Source organism: Typopeltis vanoorti, chromosome 11 (genome assembly GCF_054136105.1).
Source record: "Typopeltis vanoorti isolate ZY-2024b chromosome 11, IOZ_Tvanoo_1.0, whole genome shotgun sequence".
NCBI lineage: Eukaryota > Metazoa > Arthropoda > Arachnida > Uropygi > Thelyphonidae > Typopeltis > Typopeltis vanoorti.
Window position 1 is genome coordinate 51,766,575 of NC_143559.1, and position 12,188 is coordinate 51,778,762.

Sequence of the window (12,188 nt, forward strand, 5' to 3'; positions counted from 1 at the left end):
AGTTGGTAAATTTTTCTCTGTCCTTCCTTTGTTTCTAATTGATCATACAGATCTTGATATGCCATGGCCTTCGCCTGTGCCACCATTCTCTTGGCTTCTTGCTTTCTCTCTTTGTACACCTCTCTGTCCTCTTCCACTCTTGACTCATCCCACTTCTGTTTGCCTTCCTCTTAGTTGTCACTGCCACTTGTACATCATTATTCCACCACCAACCCTCCTTCTGCTCTCTAATCTTTCCAGATGTCTCACCAAGCACCTCGATTACACAGCTCAGGATTACTTTTGAATTATGTTTCCACCAATCCTGTACACTTTCCAGTCCATCCGAAATCCTCTCTAACACCCTCTCCCTAAAACGATTCCTCACACTCTCCTCTTTTAAGCGAAACCACTTAATTGTCTTCATCCCACGGCATCCAGAAGTTCTTATCTTCGACCTTATTTTAAAGTCTGCGCACAGCAGTCGGTGTTGTTGTTGTGCTACTTGATCTGTTGGAATTACTTTACAATTTGTCACAACCTTAAGATGTTTCCTTCTAGTCAAAATGTAGTCAATTTGTGAGCTGTTGTTACCACTCCTAAATGTTATCAAATGTTCTTCCCTCTTGTAGAAAAACGAGTTGACAATTGCCAGATCCAACGCTACTGCAAAGTCCACAACCCTCTCTCCTTCCTGGTTCATCATTCCCACTCCGTGGCATTACAATGATGATAATAATAATAACAATTAAACTAAAACAATCATAGCTCTCATATCTCTTCAGGTTATGAAGCCTTCTAAATTCCCAAAGGGCAGCTACAGTATTGCACTGTTTAAGGCAAAACAACTTAACAAGTAAAACACGCAGAGGCAAGGTAGGACGCATATTGAGCACAATTCGTGAGTCATTCGAATAACTGCTTGAACGTTCCCGATTCCTTTTTAAGTGGAATTGGTGGCGCTTCTGTCACGTACGCACAGTAAAATTTGCATGGTCCTTTTTACCTAAGTTTACTGCAAATATTTGACTGCTTTCGGCTCCGCCAGCGAAAAAATTTCCCCTATCGGCGACTTTTGGTACTAAATCTTTTTTTTTCGCGGAATTGATCTCTCCATGCCTTCGAAAGTCGATTAAAAAGTGTGGTCTCATCCGTGTATTAGTTTTAGCTACAGATACCTCCAAAGAGGGAAATTTAATTTATGGCCACCCTGTACTTAATTGTTTAATGAAAAATTTGGAGAAGTTTTATTTTTATTTATTAAAGAAACTCTCTGAGTTTTGAAGATTCCAAAATTTCATTCTTTTATTCAGTTTGTCAAATACTGGAGATTTTGCTAACGATGCTTGAAATATGCTCAATGTCTTTTCTGTGTTCTTAGTAATGTCTTTTCTTCGTGTTTCGTTTTCTCTGTGTAAATGTTTAATTTTTTATAACTTTCATGTTATTTTGTAACATTTGATTAGTTTAATAAAATCGTACAGACATCCTTTTTCATTAATTTATCATTAATTCTTTTATTTCCTCTCATATTTTGGAATGATTTCCGTTTGTTTATTGTTCTGATATTCTTTATATACAATGCTTGGAAAGAAGTCAGCGGCCGTTATAGTGTGAGGAACAAACAGTCATGGCGTTTCCACTTTAATAAGATGAAGACAAAATTAATAACGGAAAAACTCACTTAAAAAGATTATTTAATAATATAATTTTCGCCTGTGTCACAGGCATCTTCAGTACATTTTAAGCTCTCAAATTAAACAATAACTGACAATTCCAAAAAGCGCCACCTAAGTGTAAGGTAACTAAAAAGGTCAATAAATTTCCTAACAAAAAAAAAAAAAAAAAAATATATATATATATATATATATATATATATATACAATAAAAAGCTAGGAAAGATTAGCTGAATTATAAAGTACTATCTCCCATAAAGGGGACAGACGTAAACCATCAGATCTGTTTAAGTTAGGCGAGTGAAGTAAAGTTTCACATGTTTCTTTATAAAGCCGTTCCATGAGGTGAGGAACCGACTTTTGTGAAAGACTCTTATCTTTTTCGAATGAACTCTATGTCTACTGACTGATGATGGCATGTTCTGCAAGTCCAGACTGTTCAGGTTCAAGGTATCGAATATAAGACTGGTGTTCTTTTAACTTAAACAGATCTGATGGTTTACGTCTATTCCCTTTATAGGAGATAGTACTTTATAATTCAGCTAATTTTTCCTAACTTTTTATTGAATATATAATTTTTTTTTTTGTTAGGAAATTTATTGACCTTTTTAGTTATCTTACACTAGCTACTTAGGTGGCGCTTTTTTGGAATTGTCAGTTATTGTTTAATTTGAGCTTAAAATGTACTGAAGATGCCTGTGACACCCAGGCGAAAATTATACTATTAAATAATCTTTGTACGTGAGTTTTTCCGTTATTAATTTTGTATTTATATGTCTGCTCACGGATTGCCATTATTAAAATAAGATGAAGGAACTCCTTTCGCTGCAATGGCTGCAGCAATCCTACGGCGCGTATATTTTCCACAAGCGTACGATATCGATCAATGAGAATTCTGGACCAATCTTCCTGTAAGCATGTAAAGAATCCCACATTCAACGTGTCGGCTGACTAATGGCAGTTTTTACATATTATCCTTCGTAGAACCCTAAGGTCACGTTCGGTGTGTGTGTGTGTGCGTGCGCGCGCGCGTGTGGGGTGGGGTGGGGGGGGTGTTCACTTCGGATAGAACTTGCAGGTGATTCCCTGCGCTTATACCTCAGTATGGTATCACTGACTGTTGACCTTAGATGTTCCAATTTTCAACAATTTGTCGACCAGATAAGCTTGCAACGTGGCATCCTGTCACAACGCCTCTTTCAAACTCCGTCAGTTCCTTTCTCGTAGACATTTCACCCGGACACAGTTGCACTGACTTGGAGCATCATATTCTTCCAATTTATACGGCTACAAAAAAAGCGACTAGTTACACAGCACGATGCATTTTGGCCACGGCGATGCCAGTTGAGTTCTTTCCAAGCAGTGCGTATTTCAAAGCTCTAGGTAGCCAGTATATATCTTTCATTTGTTCGTTAAAATTACATGACACTTCTGTAAATTCAGCTGACCTCTTATTTTTTATTCATATGTTCCTTCTGATGATGTAAAAGCCGAGACTTTTTCAAGGAACTAGTAGTGTTGTCAACAAAATAGTATTCTGTCCCATTTTGTTCTTTTGTATGGAGTAATACAGGCAAAAATATTTCTAGTATACACTCTTCTCAATCTGAAACATTTGAAGAATCATCACTGCTGATATTTAGGATTTCAACATTTTTCATGGTGTTTATAAAAGTCAAGTTACTTTAACTATAGATCGATACGAACATTTTTTAAAATATTTTCTCTTTAAATATCTTTCTAAAATTTACATGAAGGATAGTATTCTTGATATTCTAGTGAAAAGTGTAATAATTCATTTTTATTAAAAACCTTTCTCAGATTTTGCACTTTTTTTCAAACACGTTCGTCCCTGAACATGTTTGAAAAAATATTACATACTATGAAGAGATATTACAGAATATTACAGAACCGTTGAAGGGTTCTAGTTACTTCAATAGTGATGCTCTTTGTTTAACTGCATCCATCATGCGGATTTCAAACATTTATATTTGAAAAATATTTGCCTAATATGCGTGGTATATACATTTGCTTTTTTGCAACCAATGCATTAGTTTAAGCAATGGAAAGCAATTGCATCATTTATACTGTATTAACACAGAGCAATAATAACTTAACACAAATGCGCTGGGTTCCATTACGTGGCTGAAACATTGGTTATAAGTCTTCAACTGATTCTCGGATTCAACTAGTGCTCTAATAAAGTTACTAAATCATCGTAAGAATGCTGGGTTACTTTAGCATCGCATTTTATTTAATTTTATAGAAAAACACGTTCTGTGCATATTTGAAAACACACACCCAAAATTCAAGTGGTAAAAAAAAATCATTCTTTCCATGGAATGTCATTCTCAAATTTGATGACAAAAAGGAAAAATATGCATATTGTTTTGGCTGCATACAAGAACTAATTAATGATATTCAGAATTTCCTAAAGACAAGGAAACCAAAATCTAGCATCGTAGATGTCTAGTATTAGTTCCAAGTTATTAACAACTCCAGATAAACACGATGGTCTGTAGAATAGCAACGGCAAATATGTAATGAAACAGTTGAAGATTTTAGACCATTACATTTCCTGAAAACAAGCCCAAGCACTCCGAAATTGCTTATGGTGTTGTCATTAACATCTTTCTAAATTTCTTTCAACTTTATTTATTAATAAAAACAAATAAACAAACAAACCTTGATTTTGACTTTACTTGATCATCACAAATTGTTTTAACATTTCAAGTGTCCCGTTTGGATAATTTCTTATGCACAAATTGTCGAATTAATTCTTTTGTTCTAAACAGCATGCATGTCGTCTGTTCAGCACCATTGCAGAACAATCGACTTTGGCTGTTGCCTCAAACAGCATATTATTCAAAAGAACAACAGGCCAATTTCTTCTGAAAGGCAAAACCTATCAAGGTATTTCTCGGCACATAGCACTCCTACTAATTCCACAATATATTTTACACTGAATAAAATCAGTCTGGCTGATATATGTTCCATTTTAAGTAGAGAATATTTCAGTGGCGGAGTGAAGAACTGATTTAATCAGCTAAGGAGTACACTGCCTCTTTTTTAAATACTTTCAGTTTAATTAATTTTTAATAAAGAAGAAGTTATTCGTAATTATATTTATTTATATTAATTGATGCATTATTTAATATTAAATATTAGTATTAACTAGAGAAATGTAGATTATTTAGTTTATACACCATGAAGTAATTCATGCAATTCATTCTATGTAGAGTTCTTCTGTTATTTGCTACGCTGACACATGTCGATTGTCTCGTTTATCCCAATATGTTTCACTCTGTGTAATGTAGTTGAAGTCAATGGTAGAAATAGAAGTGACCAGTATAGGAATAGAACTTATTTTTTGAATTTATCCGAGGCTTCAAAATCAGTTTTATTATTCTGCTAGATAACGATGCAATTGCAAATGTACCAGCTGTCTGATAAGTTGCCAAATCGTCTCTCCTAATGGCCTCCCTTAATATGTCTAATACAGCACAGAACTTCACATTCTGTGCATAGTGTAATGAAAGTTTCTGTTCGTTATTTTCAGTATTTTGTTTCTTTCTAGTTTAATTATCATCCCGTCATATGCAAATATTCTTGATTATTTTATACCTCTCCCATTCTCTGGTCAGTTTGTCTATTTTCCAAGGAAGAAACCGTCTGCTAAACTCATCATCATTAGTTGAAAAGTCGTTATAAGTGTTTTATTCATCTTACACGGGATTTCAACTCAGGTCTTTTCAACCTCAGGAAGTTGTCGCTACCGACTAAGTCATCATAGAAGCACCCATAAGATGTTTGTCTTACGGTTAATATCCTAAAATTATAAATTCTGTAAAATCGGTTTCCTGACACAAAATATCACCCGTCGCTTGTTTTCTCTGTCTTAAATGCTTCTGCGAAGATAACAAATAAGAAGGTGCTCAGATAAATCTAAGATAGATTTATTTTTCACTTTCTTTTGAAGAAATCTTACTGAAAAAAAATCACTTAATGTCCCTGATTCAATATATTTTCAAATGAATGAAATTGTATGATGTATGATCAAGTATAATGGTAATTTATGTAATAAATGCACCTGAAACCAAAATATTTCGGTACCTTTTTTAATTAAAATTAATCCATGGTTTTTAAATTTGATATACTGGTAAAACTTCCCACTTACCTAGTTCTAGACTGGTGGGTTTCCTAATTATATAATCCTTAGAATATCTACGGTGTTAATGTACGATAGGTATACAACTTTTTTGTAAGCCTATCAGACGAAATTCACATTTAAAATAAATACTTGAGAAGATACCCGAGGAAATAAATACTTATGAAGTTCCTTAGCGCCAATAAGTTGAGGTGTCATTCAGAACACTCTCGCGATTGTAACTCCCAAACTCAGAAAAATCTAACAGGAAACGTACCATATTCACACAGTAACAGTAGTTTGAAGTAGGAAAGGTAGATGGCAGCAGTTGTCTACCATACGCTTATGTCATCTTGTCTAATCACGCTGTATATGTTACCGCTAAAGCTTGAAAGCCGTTGATGTCACATTACCTAGCTAATCTGCAGATTAACTGATTAACGTGCGGAATCAAGAGTTTTCCGCATTTTACCTAGGTAATGTGCACATTAACGGCTTCCCTATCGTTAAAGTTCAAAAGTTTGTTTCTCCCGTTTCCTTTCCCTACTCCTTCCCCCCCTCTCCCTCCACTTTTAGTTTGGTTTCGCCAGTGCCATATGTTTTGCAAATTCATTTCCTTTATTGTAATAATATTTTAAACCGTTTGATTCCTTGTATTATATTAATTGATTGATTCTATCAACTAATTTGTTGATTGTTTGATTGTATTAACTTGATTCTTTAGATATCGAAAAATAAATAAATAACATTATGTTAATTTAAGCGTACAGAAATGTTGCTGTTGTTCCAGCAAAGATCTTATTTTCACTTTAACGAGTGCCTAGTAGGTAATGTGCAGATTACCTAGGTAATTTGAGAAAAGAAATAATTTTCCGCACATTAACGGATCACCCGAGTTAATCTGCACAATACCTAGATAATCTGCAGAATAACTGATTTCTGCACTTTAGCGGTAACATATAGACATGCATTCAACTTGGTGCACCGACGACGAAATGATAGGTTATAGTTGTTGAGGCAGTTTGAAATGATTGCGGAAGCAAGGCAATGTGGGTAATGTATTCTGGTGTAAATTATGAGTTCTTCTGACTGGTTTACCTATTTTACAATATGAATAATCTGAGTTTCTAGGAGGGGGGGGGAAGGTGGAGCCAAACTACTTACCAATACCCAAGAGATATGTCTAAAAAAGTGCAGTCTACTTCATTTAGGGAGGACAAAAAGAATTTTCATATTTTCAAATTTCATATTTGTTTATTCAAAATACGTAGCTCATTATATAAGATTTTATGCTAAAAGTCGACTTGTTACATGGAACAGCCCTCTTTCAAATTTCCCATTGCATTGGTATTATTTTAAATAAAAATTGATTAAGGTGTATAGTTGTTAAATTTCTGTTATTATTTAGTTATACTGAGCAACTCACTTTCACATGAGCTCTTCTCCTCCCCCACTCCCATTCAAGAGTAGTTTGGCATTATAACAGTGTCAGGTGGGACAGCTTCTGTGCTCCATTCTTCCCATGGTTCGGCTATTGTTTCCGGTCTTCAAACCTAAACATATTCCCCAAAGTAATCCTCACTGGCATGGAAACATACATACATACCCTACACTTCTATGAATTGCTGCCCCTTAACTAAACTCTGCAAAAAGATGTGCCAAGGCTGAACAAATGAAAAATCAAGCATACCACAACTGGCTCAAATCAAGAACTCTATCCTCCCCTTCAATGCTTATACCCGAGCCCAAAATAGATGCAAGAAAACTATCAATGCTTCCAAAACAAAATTTGAACGGGCAAAAAGCAGGAAACTTGCAGCCTGCCCAAATGGCAGCTGTGCCTTTTGGTCTCTTGCCAAAGCAGTTGGTCGTAACTTTTGCCCTACACTATTCCCACCCCTATCATATCCAGATGGTTCTATTGCATCATCACCCACAGAAAAAGCTAATCTCCTGACTTCACACTTTTCCCCCAAGGCACGCATAACTGACAATGGCAAATGCCCCCCCCCCCCAATCATTCCAACTGCCCAACATACAATGTGCCCAATATCCTTTTGCTCAGAAACCTATTATTTAAATTAGACACAAAAACGTCTCCTGGCTCTGATGACATTTCTCCAATTGTCCTGAAGGTTTGTGCACCAGAACTGACTCCTATCCTATGCCGCCTATATATACTCTCTTACTCTACTGGTATCTATCCCAACGCCTGGAAATTCGCCTATATTCCACCCATTCCTAAGAAGAGGCGACAAATTACTGCCATCTAACTACCGTCCTATCTCACTCACCTCAGTCCTATCTAAAGTGATGGAGAAAATCATCAATTCTCAACTCCTACACTACCTTGAAGGCACCAAGCTATTAATCAACCACCACTACGGATTCCGTCGCTGCCCATCAACAGGAGATATACTCACATAGTTGAGTTTTTTGGCGAAATGTTTGGCGAATCTCAAGTTGTTGCACTATCATCTCTAAAGTTTTTGACCAGGTCTGTGGCACAAACGATTAGTAAGCAAACTCCTATCATTTGGACTATCTCAGGACTTCTGCAGTTGAATTGCCGGCTTTCAATCTGAACGCACACTATGTGATGGTAGACGGTTCCTTATCATTTCTCCATCCAACTAATGCTGGGGTTCCACAACTCACCAACCTTCTTCCTTCTGTATATCAATGACCTACTTCAGTTGACCTCTAACTGAATACACACTTTTGCAGATGACAGCACATTGCACTCCTGCCTTTCATTTGACAAACCTTACTGTACAGAACTCACTTCAACCTACAGAACATCAACCACCACTGCCCTCAATTCTGATCTCTAATCCATCCTCCAATGGGACTCAGATAACTTCGTCAACTTCAATGCTAGTAAAACCCAGTTCTGTCTTATTTCACACACAAAAAAAAAACCATTTTCCCCCGCAGTATTATTTTTGATAACACTCAAATTTCCAGACGAGATGAGATTTCTCTTCTTGGAATTACCCTGATGTCAAGCCTCTCCTAGTATAAACACACCACAACCATTGCATCCTCAGCCTCCAAAAAACTAGGATTTCTCTTTCGCTCAAGACGTTACTTCACCTCTGAACAGATGGTAAACCTTATACAAATCACAAATCTGCCCAGCTATCGAATACTGCTCTCACATTTGGAATGGGGCTCCTAAAAGTTCCCTCAAAATGCTTGACTCAATACAGAGGGAGCAATTCGATTGATTAATGACCCATCTCTTACGACCTCACTTCTCTACTTTCGCACAGACGTTTGGTTTCTGCATTATGTATATTCTATAAATATTTCCATGGCAAATGTTCATTTGAAATTGCATCAATAATTCCCACGCTCAGTACTAAGCCCGTTGGAACACATACAACTGCCGCCCAACATCCCTTCACAGCAGTAGCGCACTCAGGATTTAATCTTGATGGGGGGGGGGGGAGGCCCAGTTGACTAGACGATTTGAGAATACACACTACTACGCATCTCATACGACATGTGACTGAGCATCTGCAAGGATCGCTAATTCCTAAGGTAGTATAGAAATAGAAGACATGACATAACATAAATAAATAAAATGAATTTTAATTAGGGAAAAGTTTCTAGTTTTTTTTCCTTTTTCTTTTGGGGGAAGGCTCCCCACTCCGGGTGCGCCACTGCTTTACAGTACACCTTGAAATCCACCGAACAAGATTCTTTTCCTCCTCCTTCTTCCCCAGTGATGCATTTCCCAAGGAATACAATATACAGATTATTAATTACAAGTAAAGCAAATCCAATGAAAATAAACCTGGGAATAAATAATAACCTAATACAACAGGTATCCTCTTTTAAATATCTTGGCAGTCTTATCACAGAAGATGAAAGAAACCAATCAGATATTAAAGAACGAATAATCCTATCCAAAAAAGCATTCTAAAACTGAAGAAATATTTTTACCGGTAAAGGACTTAGCATCCAGCTCAAAAAAAGGCTAGGGAAAACATACATATGGTGCATCGCATTATATAGTTGTGAAGCCTGGACTCTAACAAAACAAGACATCAAAAAGTTGGAGGCATTTGACCTTTGGTGCTGGAGAAAGATGATGAAAATTAGTTGGACAGAAAGGAAAAGTAACGAAGTTCTAAATATAATTCATGAAGAGCGGTCATTAATGAAACACATCAATAAGAAAAGAAAACGCCTAATTGGACATCGTTTGAGGCATGTACGATTGATCACAGAAATAATGGATGGGAGTGTAGAAGGAAAGAGGCCACGAGGCAGACCAAGAATTTCATATATAAATAACATAATGATGGTAACTGGCGCTAGGAGTTATGAGGAAATAAAGAAGAGATCACAGAACAGGATGTTGTGATGTGCTGCTATAACTATCAATCTTCGGAGTGAAGTGCCAAAGAAGAAGAAGACAATATACAGACTTTTAAATCAAATCTAAACAAGTTCTCCTTTCTCAATCCATACACAGTATCAATGTACTATAGGACGATCAACCAATCTCTTGTGTATGGGCTCAACATAAAAATAAAAAATAAAAAAATCATCTCGCTCTTATTTAATTTCTTAATCTAACAATATACAAAATCAGTACAATATCAGTTATTTAATAATGTGCACGTAGTAAATAATTTTATCTGAAATATAGATTACTGTTGCCATCTCATGGTACTAAACTATAATATTCGTATTATCCTTACTGAAACTTTCTTGTAATATTTACCTGTGAAATTCAAGAACAAGAATTGAAAAAGAACACCATAGTAGTTACTCGCAACTAAGTTAATAAATTTACTCAAAAAAATAATAATAATAAAAATAAATAAAATGCTAGCAACAGTTTTTGCATTCCTAGAAGACCGACTCAATATTCGCTTTATACAATATTATGCAATTTTGTGTATAGTGTTTTTCAGAATAACTAATAAATATTTAACTATTACTAAACTGCTTAAAATATTGTGCTAGGATGTTTAGACTCCAGTTAAACAAACATATCGTATAATGGATTCATTTCTGCAATATTTGTAGAATTTCTAACAAGGAAAACTAGTCCAAGATAAATAGTAGATTACTTAGAACTTTATTTTGAACTACTAGCATAGGTTTGTTTGTAAATTGCGTGTGTACCAGGTCCGATTTGTCTAATAGCTTTATTTTTTAACTATATTATCTGCTGACACGCGCGCGCACACACACACATATGGGAAAACAACTTCTCCATAATGGTAAATTGCATATTTGATAAGTTTCTGGAAAACTATTTTCACCATGAAGTTATGAACAATCGATAACAAGTTTGAAGAAATTGCAAAAAAAAAAAAAAAAAAAAAAAACACACACACACAAAAAAAAAAATATTGATTTTTTTTTATCCTTATTTTTCCAACTTTTCGTTCCATATTTCAATAATGCTCACAAGTAATCGTGCACGCGAAAGCAATAAACATAGCTGTGATGTCATTCTCTCAAAACGTGCTTATGCAGGTTCATTTTAGCAAAACTAGTTTCCTGTTTTGGCTGCTATATTTTCGAAGGTACACGCATTCTATTGGCATCGTTGGCTTGTCTCTCGGTAGATTTAATGACTGTAAATGATTAAAACGATATTTTTGACCGCAACAGGGCACGAACGTGTTTACGGTAAGCGAGGAAATTGAACAACGCTATTTCTCCCAAGAGTTTTCAAAGGTAGGGCTTTCTATCACCGAATCTGTTGATGCTTCTTTTATGTGGAACAAAATTGGATTACGGGAAACAAGTTGCACAGAAGGAATGAATTTAATAATAATTTATACTGTTGTTTCTTCACCCTATATTATTTTGTATTGGTAGGGGGTAATATATCGAATGGTGAAAAAAAAAAAAACGGAAATATCTCCTCTTTCCATTGAAGTGTTTTAGAACAACTCTATGCATGTTATAGGGGAACGGTCTAAGATAGCAGTCGCATATTGTTCGTTATGAAGTAAAAAAAAAGGGAAGAAAGAAAATAAATTAATAGATATCCCTCCCCCCCAGCAGTGAACGAAATCCATCAGTAACACACACAATCAATGACAGTTTCAGCACTGGCTGTGAATAGGCAGAAGACAGCGTTCATATGTGTGGGAAAATGGCACGAGTCTTAACCAAAGTGACTTAAAACAGGAGATGATAGTGAAAGTCAGCAAGCATGTCGGAGACCATAGCTCTGCTAGGATGGCTGTAACAAGGATGTGAAAAAGAGTTCATTGATGTGAGAAGCAAATTAAAGTCAACAGGATCATAAAGGACAATAGCTGATACAAGTGTTCATGACTATGTGGTTCAGCCAGAAACTTAAGGGAATGTATTTGAAACTGACATGCATCGTAGACTCTCCCAAACGA